Below are 23,740 nucleotides of genomic sequence, written 5' to 3' on the forward strand. Positions count from 1 at the left end.
AGGAGTGTAACTTGTGGTGGCAGGAGCAAAAACGGAGGATGCTGTACAGCAACTCAACCTACTATTTTTATTGCAGGGGACGACCCTCCGAATTGACGCCTTGTGGAATGACCTTAGGTGTTGCCACATGGAAGGGTCCCATAACTGTACAAACCAGGTTTCCTATGACTGAGCTCAATGTTGCACTCAGTGCAGCACACCTTGTGTGCACGAGCCTTGGGTTCCCCTCCAATGGTGGTAAACGGCCTCCAGACCCAGGATTCACAGTGGCTGGTAGTAGTAGGGACTTCCACTACCTCTACCTCATCATCCTCTTCATCACTCTCTTCATCTCCACAACTGTTCACCTCTCCAGGCCCTTGGGAAGGTGGAGGTCGTGGAGGGGGTGGGGGTGTGGCAGAGGCAGAACTAGCACCAGCAGCAGCAGCCATGGTTGCCATCTTCAATATCTCAGGAAGAACAGCAAAGTCAGCAATCTGCAGAAAGGTTCCATCCAGCAATGTGGAACAGTGTTTGTCCTGGAATTCAAAAAACAGAATGCTCTGGGGTTTGGCTTTTTTATAGGGGTACTGGTGCACACTACGCGGACACCCGTGCTGTCCGCGAACACTTTGAACACCAAATAAATTTAAAAAAATTCCAAAAAGTATCCAGATCGCCAGGTACATGGCCTGGCACAAGTGCAAGGATGAAGTTTCACAGTGAAATACTTTGGATTGCTCAAAAAATCACTTTTTTGTGTGTCCAGGGGCCCCATGCCTTAGTGTGGGTGCAGTCACATGATGACATCACAGACACGGACAGAGTTTGGGTCCCCAAACTAATTAAAAGTGCGAAACACGTGCAGTGGACAGTTACGGAGAGGCGCGATGTTCGTAGGACACCGAGGGTGAGATGTACATGCTCATAAGAGTCTGCCAGACAGAATTCAGGTCCCCAAACCAATTAAAGGTGTGTCACAACTTTGTGGACGTGCAGACAGATTGTTCTACGGACACCTCCATTTTGATTGCGGCCATACGGACAAGGAGAGTGTCCTTAGGACACCTTCACTTTGCCTAATTGCGTACAGGCGGACGAGTTATGTGTCCTACCGACAACCCCATTTTGATTGCGGACAGTGCAAACAGACATAGAGTCCTTATGATACCCGCATTTTGGTTAATTGCGTACATCCCGGTCCACGACACTGTCCTAACGGCCTTAAAAAAAACAGAGAAATATAGGAACAGTATACATATACTTTATTATTGTACAAAATTTTAGAAATTATGAAAGAGAGGGGGAAGCAGAAATGAAGACATACACACGGCAATTAGGGTTTTCTACATGTTGGATTGTAGGGTAGGGGAGGAAGGGATTGAGGTCTCATAATAACATTTTTGGTGATGGGGATTTTTTGGGGATGGTTGACTGGGACATGGAGAAGGGGTACAGGTGCACATGGGACAGTGATATTTAATTTTTTCCATGATTTGGTTTTCTACAAAGTTCTTCAAAATAATGGAATTGACATTAATTGATGCATTTTTTTGTCCTAAACACTGCAGATGATTTTCCAATGTGTCTATTTGTTGTACCATTAGCACATGATATAATGTTTATTTTTTGTACGTTCTGTTAAAGAGAAGAAATTGTGTTAGGTACATATAAAATGATGTGTATTACTAGGCTTACCATTAGTGTCACTGTTTTCACTCATTTCGTCCCAGGGAAATGTTCTTCAAGCCACTCCAGAGTGCTAGTCATTTCTGTGTAAAAAAAGATGCATTATATTTTAGTGTATCATACTAAAGAAAGTCTATAACTGTAGGAATTCATGTAGTCTACTTACCAGTTTTTTTCAGTGTTCCTGTTACTGCTTTGTAGGTGTGCTGTTGATATTTGTTGTGCAGTTTCTGTGTAAAATATCAGTTTTGGTATGTTCCAATATGTTTCATATGCTATGTAATTGGACTGTAGATGTCTTACATATACAGTTCTTATTTATTTTTTCATGTAATGAATGACATTTGTGATGTAATCTTTGATGTCGTGGGTGTTAGTCTTAGCAGTGCACGGTGGTGGCGTGAGTTATGGTTGCTTTGCTTACCATAACTGGCGAATTTCAGGGTTTTTTCGGTTTTACTTATAACCATAACGTCCGTGTAACAATGTTTTTCCACTGAATTTCATAGGTTTTTACTAGCGCAACTTAACCATAATGTCACTTTAACAATGTTTTTTCACTGAATTACATGGTCTGCGGTAGCGGCCATGTAGTTATGGTTAAGTTGCTAATCCCATAGGAAGACCACATTTTGGCTGGCTTATAACTTCGCTCTCCCTGGACGAATACTCGCCACACTGTGCAAAAAAAGTATATGGCCCACTCTGAATTTCTTTGAAAAGTTTAGTGAGGTATGGTCCGGGGGGAGGCAAAGTAATAGGGGTCCTCAAAATTTCTTTTTTCCCATAGAGTGCATGGGGAAAAAACTTTGCTCACGCCTATAGCACAAACCGCTGGACGGATTTGCACCACATTTGCGGTAGGAGCAGCGGTTTGGTCCCGAAATTGTGCTTTTGTAAATTTGGTGGAAATCAGTCCAGTGGTTTTTTTTTTTCAAAATGACCAAAAAGTCGGTCTAAATAAATTAGTGATATCTATGTCCGCTTCGTGGACACATTTCCCTGTTCGCTCCGCGGACAGGCCACAGATTGGCTAATCGGCTTGCGTCATGTCCGCGGACATGCAATATGTCCGTTGATTGGCTGGGGTGAAGCATGAGGTGCATCACATTGTTTTGATGCACCCGCCATCTTAGATCCACGGACATCCATGGACAGCGCGGTGTCGAACGGGGGACAATTACAATTTCGGGGGGTGTGTTGATGTGTAATAGTGCTTGGGGAGGGTGGGGAGTAAGATATGAGTTAAATGCTGTATGTGTTTAGGTGGTAGGTGCCTCTGATGTGTTTGCGATGTCTGCGGTCTTCACAGCTGTCCACGGACAAAATAAATGCACTACTAGCTATTTTACTTTATTATGATGTTGGTTTTGGGTTGTTGGTAGAGCATTGATTATAATTAATATCCCCTATAAGTAGCCCATATATCACAGTTAAAATGTTTGATTCTATGGGTATGTTATCTTGCGGTGGTTCTGTGCATGGCTGAAGTTTTCGTTTAAAATTAAAATAAATAACTTCCTTTTTAGAAGGATTGAACTGTCTATGAGAGCTTCTAAGATTAATTTTCTACTGTAGGTTTTAAGGGTTGTGCATGATTTGTCTCCTGTTTTTATAAGGTTCTGAAGGACTCTGTGGACGAACATTTTTTGTAAAATACTTTTTTTGGTATGGTTACTTGCCACTACATCAAGATTTATAGGTGCAGTGTTAGCAGTAGTGATAGCTGAATTTGTGTTAATCACTTTCTGTTTCGTTTTACATTTTGAAAGAAGAGGCAAAGTTTCTGTTCTGGAAGTTTGTTTTGTTTCATTTAATGACTGTATTAGCTGTTTTGTTTGAAATTTTTGTACACATTCTGCTAGAGATGGATGCTTATTTTGGACCCTTTTATTTTGATTTACTCTAAATCTGTGTTGCTTTCTACAGAGTTGCTTTTTTTTAATTATTTTTAACTTTACTCAGTTACGACTAAGTTTTGTCAAAAGATTAACATCATCCAGATCGTCCTGCCGTGAAACGACATTCAATAACCATCAAAGTTCAAAGACCTCACCCCGGCTGACCTGGCCAAAACAAATTTCTGGCGTCTTCTATGCTTTAACGTACTTCAGATTTTAAAGCGTTCTCGCCGTTGGGCCGAGTGCGGGTTATCAGCTCAAATGCAAGTTCGATAAGTTTGGCCAGAGCTTGGGTCCATCTCGTGTTCTCACCAGATATCAGTCTCTTCCACAACTTGTCTGTTTCAAAAATCCAAAGGTTTTCTGCCAGCGGTGGGAGGTAGATGTTTCTGTTTTTCTTTCTGATTTCAGACTCTGTCACAAGGTGCTTCAACTTTTCGATAGATGAGTCCTATTTACATAAGCAACATCACTTGTCGGGTAAATCTCCTCTGATCCTTAAGATCTCTCTTGTTGGTATCAAGTTGAATCTTGCTCTCATGATAGCATTTCTTAGTTTCTTATCCGGAAACTTGGCACAGTACTTCAAGGGTTGTTTTGCCTTGTTAAATGTAGGGGGCAGATGGCTTAAAAGTTTGTACCCCGCCGCTTTCTCTGTGGTCCAAATCCAATACATTTCTTCAATTTTTCTTTTGATGCGATCGGGTTTTCTTTCAGGTCTTTTTCAGAGCATTCAATTTTTGCCAAATCGTCCTTTCTAGCTTGTACCCAATTTTTCAAAGCCACACATTTGCCAATTTCCATTTCATCCCGTATGATATCGTAGATGGGTAGCGTGTCCGACATGATGGTTCTTCTATATAGACGCATGGCACTTTGGTCTATCGTTGATGCCAAAGACATGAGCCCCAGCTCTCTTCTGATAGCCGGGATAGGTGAAGATTTAGGTAAGCCTAGCACCGGTTTCCAAACATGACCTTCGATTTTCGAACAGATGTTAGGTGGGAAGTGTAACGAAGCCTCTATTCCATAGATCAGTGCCGGTACCACTTTGGCTTTGTAAAAGATTATTGCCGGTATGAGGGAAAATGTACCGAACTTGCGGTCGACTGCTCTCATTTGGGCTGTCAGGCATTTCGCTTTTTCCCATACTTGGTTTTGAAGGCTTTTTTTCCGTCTGGAACTGTCCATTTGTATCCCCAGGTATTAGAAGGTGTTCACTACTTCGATTTTGGTATTATCCAGGAACACATTTGGGTATTTCGTTGTTTTACTTTGACCTTTCTGAATCATCAGAATTTTTGTCTTTGATTTATTGATCTCCAGGTGGTTGTCCGCAATGTAGTTCTCCAAGTTCCGTAGTTTTCTTTGTAGGCCCACTTTCGTCTGATCATTTATGATGACGTCGTCCGCATACAAGAGACGAGGGATCTCAGTTTTCCCGATTTTAGGAGGGAATGAACAAATGTTGCTTTCCGATATTTGGTAGTCGCCTAGGAATGCCATAAACAGAGCCGGCACCAAAGGACAGCCTTGCTTCACACCTTGATTCACTCTTATTTCCTCCGAGAGCGCTCTTGCCGTTAGCCACTTCCAGGGGCCTCTTGGTTGTCTTTCATTTCCTGTTATTGGTTGGGGCTTATCTTCGACTCAAATCAAGCTGATCTTTCATGCGTTGGTGGTGTCTGGAGTTTGAGTCATCTCTCACCTGTGATTCCATGGACCATTTCACTACCCCAACTTGCCACTGTGGTCGTCTTTGTCTTTCCTGCCACTCTTGTCGCTTATCCCCTCGGCTTCGGTGAGATAAATCCTCCGTTTTTGATCGATAGTAGTACTGGCGTTTCGACTTAGCCCCCTCTTCCTCTTCCCGCTCATGTCTGCTCATCCCCTTTTTTTGTTCCGACAAGCGGAAACCCAGTTGGTCAAATCCTTCATAGGCAGAGTCATCTATATGTTTAATGGCGACTGCTTTTAAGTGTAGATAGGCATTGGCCTTCTTTTCCCTATGATAGGGTTCCACAAGCATGAGGTCCTCTGATCTAATCTTTTTCAAAGTTTTCATTTTCTTTGTTATCTGGAGCACCGTCGGTCTGTTTAAAATTAGGAAGTTTTTGTCTGCTTCCATTTGTTCAAGCTTAAAAACACGCATTTCTTCTATGGCTTTCTTTCTGTTTGCATGATCACCTTTTTCCACACCATATTTCCGTGGGCTTCTTTGATTGATGGCCTTATCAGTTGGACGTCGTGAAATGGACTTCTTCTTGTCCTGGAATCTTGACTCCCGATCCTCTCGTCCTCTACACTCGACTGGGAAGAGACTCTGAGTGAGACAGTCCGGTTTGTTGCAATCTTCTCACTCTGGACCGACCCCCCTTTATCCATTTTGGGCCTGACAGTAGGCCTTTTGTCTCCTTCTGCGAGAAACTTTTCTGTTTCATCCGCTTGTATGAGCGGGTTCCTTATCTCCTTAAGACCCTTCTCTGAGTGTATAGAGATGTTCATTAAATCTGTGTAGCCTAGGAATTCATCTACTGGTCTTGGTGGTCTCGGTGAACCGGTCTCCTTTGGTCGAGACCTTGGGTCTAAACTTTTATCATTAGATTGACCTCCATGCTGGTTTGGCCCCCACGCGGCCACTTTCGCCGACGTGGTGAGGTCCACCTTGAAGTTTGATTTCCTTTCAATATGGTCGATTTTTTGAGGCTGCGTCTTTTGGACATTGGTCGGTTGCCTCCTTCTGTATTCTCTTGTGCGAGTCGCAACAGTGTTTGTTCTTTACCCTTTGACTTTGCTGGTGCCTCTTCCACCACACCTCCTGGCACTAATGTTTTAGTGAGCATAATTCTGTTCAGGGTTTCGATGGATTCAATCTTTTTTTCCAACGCTTCCAGTTTTCTTTCCCACTGTGTATTCCGGTTGGACACTTTATGTCCCACCTCAGGGCATGTTGTTCTTAATGTTGGAGTTCCTGACCGGGATTCGATCATCTCGATCTTTTTCTCCAAAGCTTGGATTGCAAGTTCCCACTGGCTTTTCTGATTTGAAGCTTTATCTATGGTCGCTGGTATACGGCTTTCCATCTGGGCCAGTTTCTCCATCAAGTTCGATAGAAGTGCAGTATTATCTTGGACGTTTTCTTTAATCGCTTCATACAGTTTACAGAATGGAGCTAAGACGATAGCTGACATAATTGCAATCATTTCGGCTTTCTTGTTTGGTGACTCATTCTGTAATGCCACTGCAATGTCACTGAGGCGTCACTTTTTTGGCGACGCTTGGTTCTTTTCTGCTCTCCTCAGTGAAGCTGATGCATCCAAGATTGGGCAGTCCCCTGATAGTCTTCGAATCCTATCTGGATTAGCCACCGTTCTTGGTGAGCCAAAATTTGTGGGTGGGTTTTCCTTGTCTGATTTAGAAGAGTCCCCTTTTGTCGTGGAGGTTAAGGAGGAAAGACCCATGGACAGGTGCGGCTTTGTCCAGGCCAGACGATCTTCTTTGTCCAGGTGAAGCTGTGCCATTTGATTAGGGTCCTCAGATCCTTGGGCCCGTTTCCCCCCTCTTCTTGCTCATCTTCCAGCACAAGTATCTCCTCTATGGTAGCTGGCACCCCTTTTGGAACAGTTTGGCCCTGGGGTGGCCCTTTAAGTGAGATAGCCCAAAATCTGGAGTCCCCTCTGCCTTTGATTTATCCGTGAGCGTCACTGGTTCCTTTATGGGTATAAAGACTTTTTCCTGAGAGGTGTCTTGAAGCGGCCCTTGATTGGCTCTTGCGGCTATAACTGAATCAGTTTTCCTTTGTTGGGCGGGCTGTGTATCCATTGCTATTTCCAGCATTTTTGCTTCTGATATTTCTGTCTCTGTGCTCTGTTTTCTTTTCTGCTGCTGAGCATGACATCAGTGGGTTGGGGAGCCCTTTTGCCCTTGCTCCACCTCTTCTGGTACTTTTTATTATTTTTTGTTCTTCCGGGAGAGCTTAACTTTTAACGGTCTCGAGTTCACCCTCTTGTTTGGGCCCTGTAGCCTGGCTTTAGCAGGGGTGTTAATTTTATTTCTCTTTTTTCTTTTTGCACCAAATCCATTTCTGAGTTGCTCGCCATCTGTTTCCTTATTCGAGTCCTCCGGCTCTTCTTCTGTTTGATTTTCACTCTCCAAGCCGTCTTCGTCTGATTCCGGGTCTTCATCGGGATCCGCAACAATTGCTCTGTCGGTAGACTCTCTACGAGGGTGGGGGGGCCTTGTACTGCACTTGCCCAGCCCTTTCCTGTTATTGGTACGCTCGTAGTCTGATTCATACAACATAGCTTGCACGCTAAAAACCTTAGGGTCACGGTCACCCTTTTCAATTGAGGGTAGAGGTCTCTTCACCAAATCCCCTTCTATGGAAAAAGGTCCTCTGTCCCCCTCACAGAATGGTCAGTGGGGTGACAAATCAATTGTTTCAGTTATTACATTTGTCGTATAGACCTCACCTGTCTCTTTTGACACCCGAACACCCACATTGTCCCGGTTACTGTTTTGGACCTCGCTAAGCTGCACTTCCACAACTGGGTTGGGCGGGTCAGAAATATCCACCCTGTCCTCGCCACACTCCTGCTCCGGATCAAGAGCACTTGCGATCCCGCTGCAAGCCGTGCGGTATGGGTCGGGCGAGTCCCGTCCTCCGATCGCGCATGTCACAGCTCCATCTCGAGGAGCCGAACTGGCTTTTCCAGCCTGGTGCGAGGAGGAAGGCGCGTAGGAAGACGAGCGAACCTTCCAGCGGCTTCCTGTCCTTCAGTCCTCCAGATCACTACGCTCCAGCTGCTCGTCTGCTTCTTCCTCCATCGATGTGGGGAGCGCGGCCGAGAAATGCGGTGCCTTCACCGACATGGACATGGCATCGGGCGCTTGACCACGAAGTTCAGGTTTGGTAGTGTTTTCTGCTCTCAAATTATTTGCCAGGCCATGTGTTGGAACTTAAATGGGTTGGCCCCGGGGTGGCAGATAGGAGGTCAAGAATCGAGGGGATTTCCGATGGTCTTGATGCCGAGTCTGATTTGCTCCTCCTCCTTCTTTTTCCCGGGCTCATTTTCCCCCCGACTTTGCCATTTTTAACGGCTGTAAGTCCTTCGGGACGCTGTTACAGTTGTTCGTAACTTTCAAGGGTCGGACCTCTGGCTCCATTTGGGTTCGGCTCAGCGTCTGCAGCGGACTGTTGCAGACTGGCTCGTACCTCAGGCTCGCAGCTCCGCTCACCGCTCCGCGGTATCATGAGGAGTTTAGAGACACTTCCTGCTTGTCTCACGCAACGATGCGGCTGCTGCAGACTGGCTCGCACCTTAGGCTCGCAGCTCCGCTCACCGCTCTGCGGTATCACAAGGAGTTTAGAGACACTTCCTGCTTGTCTCACACAACGATGCAGACTGCTGCAGAGTTGCTTTTTGGTAGGCATTCTTTGGGGTCGGTTTGAGAAAAAAAGAAAGTGTGGGTTGGGCTGTTGTGCAATGTATGTGTGCTGTGTGCATGAATGTCTGAGTATGATGGTAAGGATGTATTTGGAGGTGTGTGATTGTGCAATGGCCAGCTACAACAAGTTGGATAGGCTATTCTTGTATTTGTGTGTTACTATACTGGGGTTCAGATGACAATACAAAGTAAGCTAGTGTTGAGGGGAAGCACTAATACTAAATCTAATGGTATAGAATTAAAACAGTTGTTTGTTCTGCAATACTAACATTCTAGTGTGTTTGAGTAACAGTTAGAACATTATGGTAGTATTGTACTTACTTTTTTTTATGGAAGACTAGGTTTCTTCTAAGTTGTTGTTCGTAGTTCAGATACTGCAATGTCTTTGCAATTTGCAATGAATGAAGGACTTGAGAAGGTCTTGGACATGTTTCCAAATTCCCAAGTAATTTTTCCCTGTATTGCACAGAGACAAATGTGGCTGCGTTCTTCTTCATTTGGTCCACAAATGGAGAAAGTGAGGTGCAATGTCAACAAGGCTGTTTGTGCCTTTTTAAGTATGTTGGCATGTGCTATTTTCATAATGAAAATATTATGTTTCGTAGCACATACATTTTTCACAGAGATCAAGTACCCTTACTTATGCTGGCAATCAGATTTTTCTGCGAAATACACAAAATGCATTGTAACCTTTTTTGGAATTACATTAATACATTTTGCAGTAGGTGTTAATCATTTGAAGTTTTTGAAACACAAAAAAAACACCACCAAAAGGTTATTTTCAGAGCCACCACTTCCTTTCAGAGAAAAAGTGCAATAGTTCTAATAGGGCAGCCTCTCAAAAATTAGAGATGTCCGCGGACGGTCAACTGACTTCTAAAAAAAAAGCACAGGGCCCTGGACTATTTATTTGTCACTTCTATTTTTAAAATGTGAAAGGCGGCTCTGAAAAGAGCCTTTTTGTTTTGTTTTTTTGTTGTTTTATTTTCTTGGGTTTTTTAAATACGACACACAAGGAATGGAGGGGACAGTAGGGTAAGGAAGGGTAGGTGCAGAGAGGAAGATGTAGGGTAGGCCTTATTAAGGTAGGTCACAGACCTTCTCATGCTCCTTGACTGCAGTCTCGAAAGCACTCTGAATGTTCTCCCCATGCAGAGTACTGCATCACAGTACATACACAATATTGTGCCCCTCAAAGGTAAGGATCAACAGCATCATGAATGGCCTGCAAGGCAGGTGGAGGGATGTGCTGTCCCACAGGTGTGTCTCTTGTGGTGACAGGAGCGGACACTGAGGATGCTGTAGAGGAACTCAACCTACTATGTTTATCGCAAGGTACAACCTTACGAATAGCCCCACCATGGAACGACCTTAGGTGTCGCTTCATTGATGCCGTACCAAAGCTATACGAACAAGGCCTTCCACGACTCAGCACCATGTGGCACTGATTGCAGACCACCTTATTCGCACAAGGTTTTGGCACTCCATCAAGAGTGGTAAATAACCACCACACCCAAAACTCACGGCGAGTGCTGGTAGTAGGGACTTCCACTACCTCATCCTCTTCATCCTCTTCATCCCTGTCCTCTGCATCTTCACGCCTGTTCCCCTCTGCAGGCACTTGGGGAGGTGGTGGTGGTGGAGGGGGTGGGCGTGGTGCTGAGGTATAATTAGCACCAGCAGGAGCAGCAGCAGCCATGGATGCCATCAGGTTAGTTGAAGCAAAAGCAGCAAGAGCAGCAAAGGCAACAAAAGCAGGTCAATCTGCAGAAGTAGAAAGAAAGAATGAGGATGAGCTCTGGGGTATGGCCTTATATAGGGGTGCAGGTGTGCACTTCGCGGTCACCCACGCTGTCTGCGGACAGATCGAACATCAAGAAAGGGCTCAAAAAATTCCAAAAAGTATGTAGTGCGCTAGGGACATTGTCTGGTACATGTGCAATGGTGAACTTTTACTGTAAAATACCTTAGCTTGTCCAAAAAAAACTTTTAAAATGTTCGGGGGCATGGACAGTGTCTGCAAATATGGACACAGCTCAGCATGGGTGCGGTCACATGATGACATCGCAGACACGTTCGCGAATGGGAAGGCTGTCCGTAGGACAACAAGTGTGCATGATCATTTGTGCGCCTGCGTGCGGGTGTTCTACGGACAGTGTTCTAGTCCCTGAACTAATTCAAAGTGCGACACATGTGTGAGGGACAGTTACGGACAGACGCAGTGTTCGTAGGACTCATGGGTGTGCTGGGCATGTGCCTAGATGTTCTACGGACAGTGTCGAAGACCCTGAATTAGATAAAGGTGAGTCATAATATTGCAGACAGGCAGACGGGATAAGTGTTCTATGGACATATCCATTCTGGTTGCGGACATTGCGAACAGGAGGATGTTCTTAGGACACTTTAATTTAAATAATTATGGACATGCACATGGATGTCGTGTCCTGCGGACACGGCCATTTTAATTACGAACAGTACAGACAGGTATAGTGTCCTTAGGACACCTCCATTTTGGTTAATTATGGACATCCCGGACATTGAGTGTGTTCTAAGAACAGTTCCATTTTGACTGCGGACAGTACGCACAGGTATAGTGTCCTTAGGACACCTCCGTTTTGGTTAATTACGGACATCCCGGACATCGAGTGTGTTCCAAGAACAGTTCCATTTTCACTGCGGACAGTACAGACAGGTATAGTGCCCTTAGGACACCTCCATTTTGGTTAATTGCAGACATTTCGTTGTGTTCTAAGAACAGTTCCATTTTGATTGCGGACAGTATGGACAGGTATAGTGTCCTTAGGACACCTCCATTTTGGTTAATTGCAGACATTTCAGACACCCGCACTGTCCGCGGACCCTTTAACTGCCTTTTTAAAAAAAATACGACACATAGGAATAAAGTAACTACACACATAATATTTTATTATTGTACACAAATATAAAATGTATGAAAGAGAGGGGAAGCAGAAACTGGAACAAATACAGGGGAATTAGGGGTTTGGAGATGATGGATGGGAGGGGATGAACGGATGGAAGTCTCATCATAAAGTTTTTCTTGGTGGGGAGGGTTTGGGGATAGTGGACTGGGACTTGGAGAGTGGGAACAGGTACATGTGGGACAGTGATATTTAATGTTTTCTTTTATGTGATCCTCCACAAAATGTTTTAAATGATTGAAATTTTCATTATCATATCCATTTTTTGTTCCATTCGCTGCAGAGTATTTTCTAATGTCCCTCTTGGTATATTATTTTCACTGTTTGTGAAAATGGGTTAAGCACACATAAAGTAATGGTTATTAATTGGGTTATATAGAGAAGTGTTGTGTCTACCATTAGTATCACAGTCTTCACACGTTTCATCACGTGGGAAATTTTCTTCCAGCCATTCCAAAGTACTGGACATTTCTGTGTAAAAAAAAAATATTACTTTTAGTGTTCCTAATACAGAAAGTTTAGAAATATATAAGAAACATGAAGTTTACTTACTAGTTTCTGGTAAGTTTTGTTGTTACTGTTGTGTAGGTCTGCTGTTGCTTTTTGCTGTGCAGTTTCTGTGAGGTAATTATGTTGGAGGCATATATATTTTGTTTTGGTATCTTCCATTCTGGTGTATATGCTATTTAAATGGACGGTTGATGTGTTACATATATAGGTTCCGCTTCTTATTTATGTATTATTACATATAATGTGTTTATGTGCTGCTTTTTGTACTTGTTCAGTGTTTCTATTGCATGATACAACAATGTAAGATACCCCCTGAGTTTTGGATAGTGTTGATGTTGACTGCGTCCATCCGCGGACATACGCAAAGTACGCGGACATCAAAATCACTAGCTGGGGGTTCAGCATGTTCTATGTTACATGTGTATAAACTAAGGGAATCCTAGTAAACACCTATCAAATTCATACTATGTATATCTATATTCAGTGAAAACACTTGGTAAAAGTGACGTTATGGTTAAGTTTCGCTATTAAAAACCTATGAAATTCAGTAAAAAATTTTGTTAAAGGGACGTTATGGTTCCAAGTAAAACCGAAAACCCCCTGAAATTCAAGTTATGGTATGCCGTGCACTGCTATGACTAACACCGAGGACATCAAAGATGACATCACAAATGATGAAATCACTGATTACATCACATGTGCATTTACTTTTCATGAAAAGTCTGTACAAGGGATTCTTATTGTAATGTTAATAAAAAAGTGTCAATGATCATTGGAATAAATATCATGAGGTACGTAGTGCATTAAGCAATGTATTAATCCAAATAGCATTGCATAATGAAGTTTTTTCCAATATGATAGGGTATACATGTACTAACATAGGCATAGTGTGCAGCAAACATGATGGAGATTCAATATTAATAATCTTGCCATGTTAAATATTAAAATTATAAATACTTTCTTATTAGAGTTTTACATACTGTAAACATTTAATAAGTACGTAAAAAAACAATTTAGTACATTATTACATTATTGCACACAAAACACAAACAGACAACAACACATACAAATATGTCCAGTGAAAGTACAGTAATAAAAAAATAAAAATAAACTATAAGAAAGTGTTGATAACCTTACTGATTATCTTCATACACACAAAGCATTCAGGTCTTTGTTTTCCACTATGTATATGTTTCATATGATGTGAGAGGACCCTAAGTGAATTACTGTAAGAACAAATTTGAAGTTTAAGTCTACAAATATAGTACTTTTTGAATGTTTAGTTCCTAACTGTTACTGAAAAAAAACAGGTGGCCTAGATATGTCAGTAAAGGAAAAAAGAGTGAGCCAGACATGTGATGTCATCAATGACATTTCTTATGTCATCTTTGATGTCCTGGGTGTTAGTCTTAGTAGTGCATGGCGGTGGCGCGAGTTATGGTTGCTTAGCTTACTTAACATAACTGGTGAATTTCAGGGGTTTCCGGTTTTATTTGGAAAAAAGTTTTTTCACTGAATTTCATAAGTTTTTAGTAGCACAACTTAACCATAACATCCCTTTAACAAAGTTTGTTTACTGAATATATATAATACGGCCTGTGGTTCACCACTTTTCGGTAAGCTTAAAACTTCACTCCTCCTGGACGAATCCTCACTAATCTTTAAAAAAGTATGGTGAGGTTTTGTCAAGGGGAGGTAAAGTTATATGGGTGTCCCAACATTTTATTGTATATACTGAATGGAGAAAATCTTTGCTCACGCCCACAGCCCAACCCGCTGGATGGATTTAGGCCAAATTTGCGGCAGGAGTGGCAGCCTGGTCCTGAAAGTGTGCTTTTGTAAATTTGGTGAAAATCCGTCCAGGCGTTTTTTTAAAAACAGGTAAAATGTAGGTCCCCAAAAATGTGTGATATCTGGGTCCGGTCCGCGGACCCATTTCCCTGTTCACTCTGCAGACAGGAAACTGAATGGCCTAGTGGGCGACGTGTTGTCTGCAGACACCCGACATGCCTGCTGATTGGCTGGAGGGATGCGTGATGTGCGTCATAATTTTTGGAAAACCCTGCCATTTTGTATCTGCAGAGTTTTGGAGCATCTGGTGGTGGGAAGAGGGGCTGCAAAGGGTGGATGAGTGAAAGATGGTTCATATGATGTATTTGTTTAGGTTGAAGAATACAGTGTCATGTCCACGGTGTCCGCGGATATTTCAGCAGTTCACGGGTAGGATTACGGGCCAGCAGTTTATATGGTGACTGCAGGCAGGCTTCATTAGGGTAGGGGAGTGCATTGTAGATGATGTTTTATGATATGATCATTTATTTATATAGCACCTATACACATTGTGTGTCAAAGCACTTCAAGGCAAGGGAGGGAACAAGGGAAAATACATTGACATTCTTACAGGCCATGAACAGTATGGATGTGAAATTAACTATTGCACTTGGCCTGATGACATTTAAGATAGTCTAAGAGCTAAGCCATAGATAAGGAAGGGAGGAGGAGAGTGAGAATGAATACCATATTAGGCCTGACAACATTTCTGGTAGAGCCAGAGAAAAACAAAAGGTTAGGGAGAGGGGTGCAGAAAGGGAGGCAGGAAAAAAAACAAGTGAATATCGTAATAGGCCTGATGTCATTTCAGATAGTGCTGGATGGGGGAGGAAAAAAAAAACAAGTAAGGAGAGGGGGAAGAGACAGAGGAGGTTGCTATCATATTAGGTCCAGGGACAATTCTGATAGAGTAAGTGCATAGAAGAAAGTAAAGGGAGTAGGGGTGGAGATATGAAAAGGGTGAAAGGGAGAGGAGGGGTAAACTGAGAGCAAGCAGTCAAAAAGAGTGGAGAAGCAAAAGGGGAGAGCAAATACAATGGTAGAAGTCAGAAGTAACACATCTTGTTGCAAGTAGGATACAAGATGAAGATGGGAACAGCATGATTCAGGGCACAATAAGTACACGATGCAAAAGAAGTCCAGCATGAGAGTTGAGAAAGGGTGACACACCATGAATCAATGAAATCCATAGAAGTCAATCCAGCAATGGCCACACAACAGTGATGGTGAAACCAGAATGTATCAGGACAGACTCCTGTAGAAGTAGGCTGGGGGGAGCATGGTAGAAGAGTCAAGCAAAACAGGCAACACCTGTTTTTGAGAAGGGGGTACAAGGGAACATCATGGGGGATCAGAGGATGTGGGGATGGCCTGTGGGGACTGAGGGAGCTATGAGGATATTTGTGTAGGCTGTATTGTGCTGTGCGGTTTGCGGCTACCTAGTAGACTCAGGCACCCGAGAGTCTGTCCAATGGTTTAAGTACAGAAATAGTATGTCTAGAAAAGTGTACAGGGCCTTAGGTGCCTGGCTTATTGGATTGAAGAGTGTGCTGACTGGTTGCATGTACTGGAATACTATGTGTACAGAAGTGGAGGGAGGGGGGTGGAGGATGATCCAGGACTTACGCCCCCTCAATGACATAGTACAGAAGGTGTTCCTTCTTGTCCCAAATCCTGCATCAATCCTATGTAGTATTCCAACAGAAGCCAGTCATTTCACGGTAGTGGACCTAATAAACGCTTGATTCTCAATCCCACTCGATCAAGGTTCATGGTACTTAACAGCATTCATACTGGCGGGTAAAAAGATATGAGCACTGCAGACAGACCTAAGGGTAATGTGAAAGCCCTAGTATTTTTAACAGAATATTGCATGAAGACCTTGGAAACATACACACAACGAGTCCCATAATCCAATACGTAGACAATTTGTTAGTCTGCGGGAGAGGTGCGAAAGAGTGCAGAGTGCACTCCATTACCATGTTAACACATCTTGCACAGAAGGGGTACAAGGTAGACAGAGCAGCAGCAAAAAGAGCAGTAAAAGAGCCCAATACAGTTAAAGAGATTGAACAAAAACTGTGGCATGTGTAACTACTGCCAAGCTTGGATACTTGACTATGCATCATACACCAAACCACTGCTACAAGCGCTAAAGGAAGCACAGCGGGAAAACACCAATTTGAAATGGACACAGGACATGCACACAGCTTTTGACACACTCAAGGAACTAATATCCACTGACCCAGTTCTCGCGACCTACAATTATAAGCATGAATTTTATTTATTCTTGCATTGCAATGGCACACTCATGACAGCCGTACTGACGCAAAGGACATCCTTGGGCCACAAACCATTGGCATTTTACAGTGGAACACCCAATGCAGTAAGGCAGGGACATTTTGCGTGCAAACAGGCTCTCGCAGCCACCGCTTTCACAATAGGAAAAAGCTCTACGATTGTGATGGGATGCTCTGTCACATTATACGCAGAACACTGCCTGTTTGCATCCTTGAAAGAACAAAAAGTACATTGACTACTCAAAGGGCCACAGCAAATGAGCTCATTATGTCTAGTGCTATCATTCACATTATACTGTGTAAAAGTGTAAACCCGGCCACATTCATCACAGAGGCATGCACAGTTAAAGACATGCAGCTGCACGACTGCACCACATACACAGGGGATTATGATGACACACCCAAAGCACATGAAAGGGGAAGGGGAAATCTACTTCGTAGACGGGTCTGCCTCCATAAATTGTGAAATGGGAGAAAAACATGTAAAAACATGTAGGAGCAGCAGTAGTTTGGGTGGAGGACAGGGAATTTGAAATAATTGGCCGGAGGAGTGAGAGGATAGGGTTTACCTCTATGCAGATGACCTGCTGCTCTACCTGAGCGATCTAGATCATGCAAGTCTGATAGTGACCAGAATGCTGATAGCCTTCGGAGAGTTTAGTGGTATAAAGGTAAACTGGGGCAAGTCAGTTCTCTTTCCAGTTAAAGGAGGAGACTGGGCAATCCCACAGGGCACCCCCTGTCGAGGGATTCAAATACTTGGGCATATGGATTTCCGGGAGTCTCACGACCTATGTGCCCAGCAACTTACACCCATTGATCAATCGCTTTGCTGAGGACGTGAGGCACTGGAAGCTTCTTAAGCTTCTTCCCCTCATAATACTGGGCAGGGCAGCACTTTTTAAGTTGTTGGCACTTCAATGGTTTATATATGTACTACAGAATACACCATATGCAATAACAGACTCAGAGTTCGTCCGAGTGGAACGCCTCCTTAGGAGGATTATATGGCAGGGTGGACCACCCTGCATCACATTAGCAACACTACAGAGATCCATCTGGGAAGGGGGTATCAGACTGCCACACCTCCGATCCTATTATTGGGCCACACAGTTGCAGGTAGTGAACAACCTCCTCCATGGAACCCAAGAACTTCCACATATCAGGGTGCAAATGTCCGTCGCACAGGATACCCCGCCCCTCGCCATATTATATCAGAACCTCCCCAGAACCCCTTCGTAAACCACAACCGTGCACACTGCAGCTATCTGGAGGCAGGTATATACACACATTGGTTGAGGGAATAATCTAACCTTAGAGCAACCGCTATGGCACAATTATGCTGACCGAAGTGCGGGAACTTGCAACAAAGACCCGCTGGATCACGGCAGGGATAACCACAGTTGAGGATGTAATAGAGGATGGCTCCATTCTTTCATTCGAAGCACTGAAAGAAAAATTCGGAATTCCCGAAAATGAGCGTTTCCACTACTTGCAATTTAGGCATGCCCTTAATGGTCATAGACTGGCACTCGCCGATGCTCCAGAGTGCTCCCCCGTGGAACGCAACCTCTTTCCACAATTCATTCCCACCAAAGTCACATCAATCTTATACAAAGTTATAAATGCATTTGCCACACGGGAACTGGCCAGCCTTAAGACCGAGTGGGAGAGGGACGTGGGCCTCATGGAACCAGAGGACTGGATCCAGGTACTCATGCACCCACGCAAGATTGCTATAGACTCCAAAATCAGACTGGTACAACTTAAGATACTACACCGAGTCTATATCCACGTGTTGCCATGTTCGGATGGGGACGAGCCTCGGACCCCAACTGTTTGAGGTGCCGGGAAGGGGAGGGTACTTTCTTCCATTTGATCTGGGAATGTCCTCGGATACAAACCTTCTGGACGCAATGCTGTCGTAAACTGTCTGGGGTCCTGGGACGCACAGAAGCATTGATACCTGTGAAACTTTTGCTAGGGGTCACGGATGAAAATGATCTGAACAAGTGGTAAAGAATCTTTTAATCTAATACACTGGGGTGAATTAAGAGGGACAATGGTCCTCCGACCCTGACACAATGGGCTGCCGAAATGGTCATCTGTGCAGCGAAAGAACATAGACTATACACTGCACGGGGATGCCCAGCCAAAGCTGGCAAGATATGGGGAAAGTGGGAGGAGGAAATGGACTGACAGACAACGGGCAGAAACAAATGGGAATAAATTTGGTGCGCACAACGATGCAATGTTAGGTGCACAGTTGTGGACGAATGAAGCGACAAAAAGAACTATATGGTCCAGACAAGTCAGCGGGAGGGACGGGGGAGTGGGTGGGTGGTAAGGGCTTGTATTTTGTATGTTGTATATTGCTATTGGAAAAATAATAATCCGTGTTATTTAAAAAAAAAGAGTGTGACCACAGATTGAAGTACTGTAATGGTATGTGTTGAAAAGTGGAAAGCGCCTAAGGTGGCTGGCTTATTGAACTCAAGAGTGTGCTGACTGGTTGCACATACTTGAATACTGTATGTATAGAAGTGGACAGGGCCTGAGGTGGCTGGCTTATGTTTGTGGGTTGTGGCCAGCATACAGATTGTTGGGTGCATTGCTGTGTTATGCTGTGGTGATTGTAACTAGTGTGTGGGAGTGAAGGGCCGTCTGGGCCCCCCTCATACGTTCTACACAAAATGGACCACTTGCTCACACACTAGTGGGGGACGCCTCCATTGCTCTTATGCTAACATCAGCATAGGTGGGGCTATTGCGAGATACACTTGGCTTCTATTTTGTGTGCCCTTGACTGCATCTTTGGACTAGGCCGCACTCTGATACAACAAAAAGGCTTCTCTCCCTTCTGCAGCGCCGTGCACAGTGCGCTCATGGCCCCCACCTTTTCTTTCACTGTCTGAAAGCTTCACAAATCCCTTTCTCATGGATGCGCCGGGGATAATTGAAACAAATAGTGAAATGTATCACCTCACTCTTCCTCTGTGATCACTGTCCTGTGTGTGAACTGGCTCGAACCATGACTTGTAACTCAGCCATCACCATAAAACTGCTCCTACCCTCTTACCCCCGCTGTTGGAAAATTAATGTCAATGTAACCCTGTGCCCTCCTAAGGTATTCTCTTAATGTACCAGATGTGTGACCCTGATGTGGGGCCCACCCTCGAGCGCCCCCACTAAACCCAGACCTCTGTCACAGTATATTGTGTCCTAAAACTAACATGTCATTATACTCCTCACTTGTCTTGATGTGCTAAGACCCACCTAGGCTCCCAGGTTATCACGAGGTCCAAGACCTCTAAGCCCTGTGTCTCATAAAAAAGTCTCAATGAAAGACGATGTAATCATGTCAATGCAATTTATAGGTTTGCAAAGATTTACTCAAATGTTTTTTAAGGATTGTTATTCATTACATTTCTAGTGGTAATTTCTCATTCCAGCTTAGTTAGTATCAACTCTACCTCCCCGTGACCTAACCCTTACCCCTCCTGGACACAGGCAGCTAGACCTCCTGGAGCTTACCCTCCCGCAAACTGGGCAGCATATCCAGAAGAAGCAGCGCCTACAGGAAAAGTATGTAACATTGCTCCCCAACCAATCCTGTCTAATGTAATACCCTCATCAATGATGCTGTTTTACTTTATTATTCCATGTGCGTGTATTGTTTGACAGAGTGCTCTGGAGGCAGCAGAGTTCTCTGGATGCCAACTTTATATAAAGACTTATTAATCTTGCATCCTGTTCTCCTAGTCCCATTCCCTACTGGGATGTGTTATACTTTATAATTTTGTATTGATAAGTCGGGGAGTGAGCCTTTACACCAGTTACTAGAGTCTTGGGTACATTGCCGGAGTCGATGCACTCCAGAGTTCCAGAGTGTACCCACAGATTGAAGTACTGTATTGGTATGTGTAGAAAAGTGGACAGGGCCTCAGGAGACTGGCTTATTTGACTCAAGAGTGTGCTGACTGGTTGCACATACTGGAATACTATGTGTACAGAAATGGACAGGGTTTCAAGTGGGTGCCTTATGTGTTTGGGTTGTGGCCACCGGACACATTGTTCAGTAGTTTACTGTCTTACCATGTATTGGTTGCGGGCAGTTAGTAGAGTCTTTGGTGCAGAGGCCATGCATCAGAGAGTCTGTTCATTAGCTGGAAGTACTCTAATAGTATGTGAACTGAAGTGGATATGGCTCAGGTGGCTGTGTTATGTTTGTGGTAAGTGGACAGATGTTTGCATGCATGGCTGTGTTATGCCATGGTGGTTGTGGCCAGGGCCTAGAGTCCTGGGTGCATGGCTGGAGGCTGTATAGTGTAGGCCATGCACCCAAGAGTCTAGGCCATGGCCACAACCACTCCAGTATAATATAGCAATTCACTCATCATTGTGATACTGGTATATGGATTGCAAAAATATGTGTACAGAAAGCAATTTGCAGATTACAAAGACGTATGACACCAATAATTGTATACTCACTGCTTGTACTGTTAAGGCCCTATGCAGATTTGTTGTATGATATGTGGAAATGTAGGAGGAATCGTTTCATTCTCTGTGATAAACGAAAACATAACATGCGAGGGTAGGTACTTCATAATGCTGTATTTAATTGCATTGCAGACATTTGTATACTTTGTGGACCCTCATAATTAGTACATCACAAGTACTATGCTTTAAACATGTGTACTGTGCTCAGTTCCTTTGTTTGTTCGCTTAATAATTGGGTCTGTGGGGAAAAACAATCATGCAGGATTAAAAAAAAACACCTTCTCTGGTTATTTGTTGTTATGTTGCATAGTCTGTTTTAGTGATGTGTGCACTATTTACAGGAATATTATTTAAGGTGAACTGTTGCAGAAGGAGGACTTGAAATGGTGTATGATTTTCCTTTTGGAAGTGGTGGTGCCATGGATGCAGTTAGATACCAGTTGGCGTATTCTAACTGCTTATCTGTTTCCTATTTTTAGCAGTATTTCTTTATGCGTTTGGTTGCTGTTGATTTTTTCCAAGTACTGTGGTATTGCACAGTAATATTACAGAATTTTAGGGGCAGTTAGCTACCTGTTGGCTTATTCTAACTGATGATAGTTTGGAAGTTGTTGAGGGTATGTTTGTAGCACTGTGGTTGCTGAAGGTTGATTTTGGCAGTTTGACCACTGCAAGTTATATTGTAGTACTGTGGGTGCAGTAAGATGACAGTTGGTGTATGTTGGTTGTTTATACTTAACAAGTGTTGAAGGTTTTCCTCAGAAAAACATTCATTCTTGATGATGGATTTCAAATTGTGTAGGAATGGGAAATAGTATTGAAGTATTATGGTTGCAGTTAGATACCAGTTGGCATATTCAGTTTTGCAGTTTAGCAGGGTATGTTTTGAAGCACGTTCATTTTTGTTGGAAGATTTACATTTTTCACTATTGTGAAGTGCCTTTGCAGCACTATGGGTGTATTTACATGTATTTGCATATTTGTTGCATTGGTATGGGCATTGTTAGACAGCTGTTGCCTTATTCTACTAGTTGGTGGTTTCAGAGTTTATTGAGGACAGTTTGTAGACCCTCATACTCAGTACTTTTCTTTTTAAGTACTATGTAGGAAACAATATTAGTGTGTTGTTTCTATTGTTGTTGTTTCTGTGATATATATATTTGTTGTTATGTTGCATAGTCTGTTTTAGTGATGTGTGCACTATTTACAGGAATATTATTTACGGTGAACTGTTGCAGAAGGAGGACTTGAAATGGTGTATGATTTTCCTTTTGGAAGTGGTGGTGCAATGGTTGCAGTTAGATACCAGTTGGCATATTCTGTTTATCTGTTTCCTATTTTTAGCAGTATTTCTTTATGCGTTTGGTTGCTGTTGATTTTTTCCAAGTACTGTGGTATTGCATAGTAATATTACAGAATTTTAGGGGCAGTTAGCTACCTGTTGGCTTATTCTAACTGATGATAGTTTGGAAGTTGTTGAGGGTATGATTGTAGCACTGTGGTTGCTGAAGGTTGTTTCTGTGACTATAATCATTGGGTCATTGGGGAAAAGGCTGTATAGTAGCGCAATTGGTGTCTTTCTTGGGTAGTTGTTGTATGCTGTTATTCCAGTTTCACAGGGAAGAAGGTTATTTTCCACTTCCAATTAAATTTGTGATGTGGGTATTAGGCAGTAGAGTATTCTACTTTTGTAGATCTGTGAGTACATTTTGGTTTCACTAATATTAAATAGGCATTTGCAAGATTTGCAGGTAATCTTTGCTTCAGAGTAATGGAAGTATCATTGCATTCAAACCATCCACATTTCTTTTTAATATACGCAGTATAGTGACATGCACTGGTTGTGGCACCTGTGTGGTAGATTATGCCTACTGTTGTGAAGTTTTTCTTGCCAAGTGATACTTGCCCATGTATTGTATTGTAACAGTATTACTATTACGTATTGGCTATGTGATTGTATCTGTAAGGTGGAATGATTATCAGAATTGCAAGTAGTACATATTATTCTATGGTTTGCATTTTGTATGAGTTGCGGAAATTGAATGGATTCACGCTTAGGTATAGATGCATACACACTATGCTTGTTAGGGACTTGTTCATGCATCACATGGCTGCAGAGAGGGCCTGTATATTTCTGGATGTATGACATCGGAAAGTTTTCATTACGGGTATGTTTTTACTTTCCAGTACTTGCAGTAAGTACATCAGACATTTTTGTGGATCTTCTTGTTGTGTGTTTTTAGTGAATCTGACCATTCCTGCACAATAGTCCAATTCCTGCCTTATTCCAGAAACACTGTAAGTGTTGTCAGGATTGTTTGTTGCATGTCTGTGAAGAAGTAGCATGTGCAAACACAACTGGTCTGCACCATTTAAGTAAATGTTTTCAACAATTGGTGGAAATTGGAATAGAACATTGATTGCTACATTTGCATAGCAATTTACACCAGTTGTATTGGAAAATTTGAATGGACCAGAAAGTTCTGTGTCTGAGACATTTGATGGAAGTCCATGTGGTTTCTTTGAAGAGGTTGTTCTCTTTGTGCAGATCGGTATGTATTTGCCTTTTCAGTACATCCTTCTGTGGTTGTGGTAATAGATGGAGTACCAGCTGCTTTCATTTTCTTTGCTGATACTGTTGGGA

The sequence above is a fragment of the Ambystoma mexicanum genome, chromosome 2q (genome assembly GCF_040938575.1).
Source record: "Ambystoma mexicanum isolate Mex_15411 chromosome 2q, UKY_AmexF1_1, whole genome shotgun sequence".
Classification (NCBI taxonomy): Eukaryota; Metazoa; Chordata; class Amphibia; order Caudata; family Ambystomatidae; genus Ambystoma; species Ambystoma mexicanum.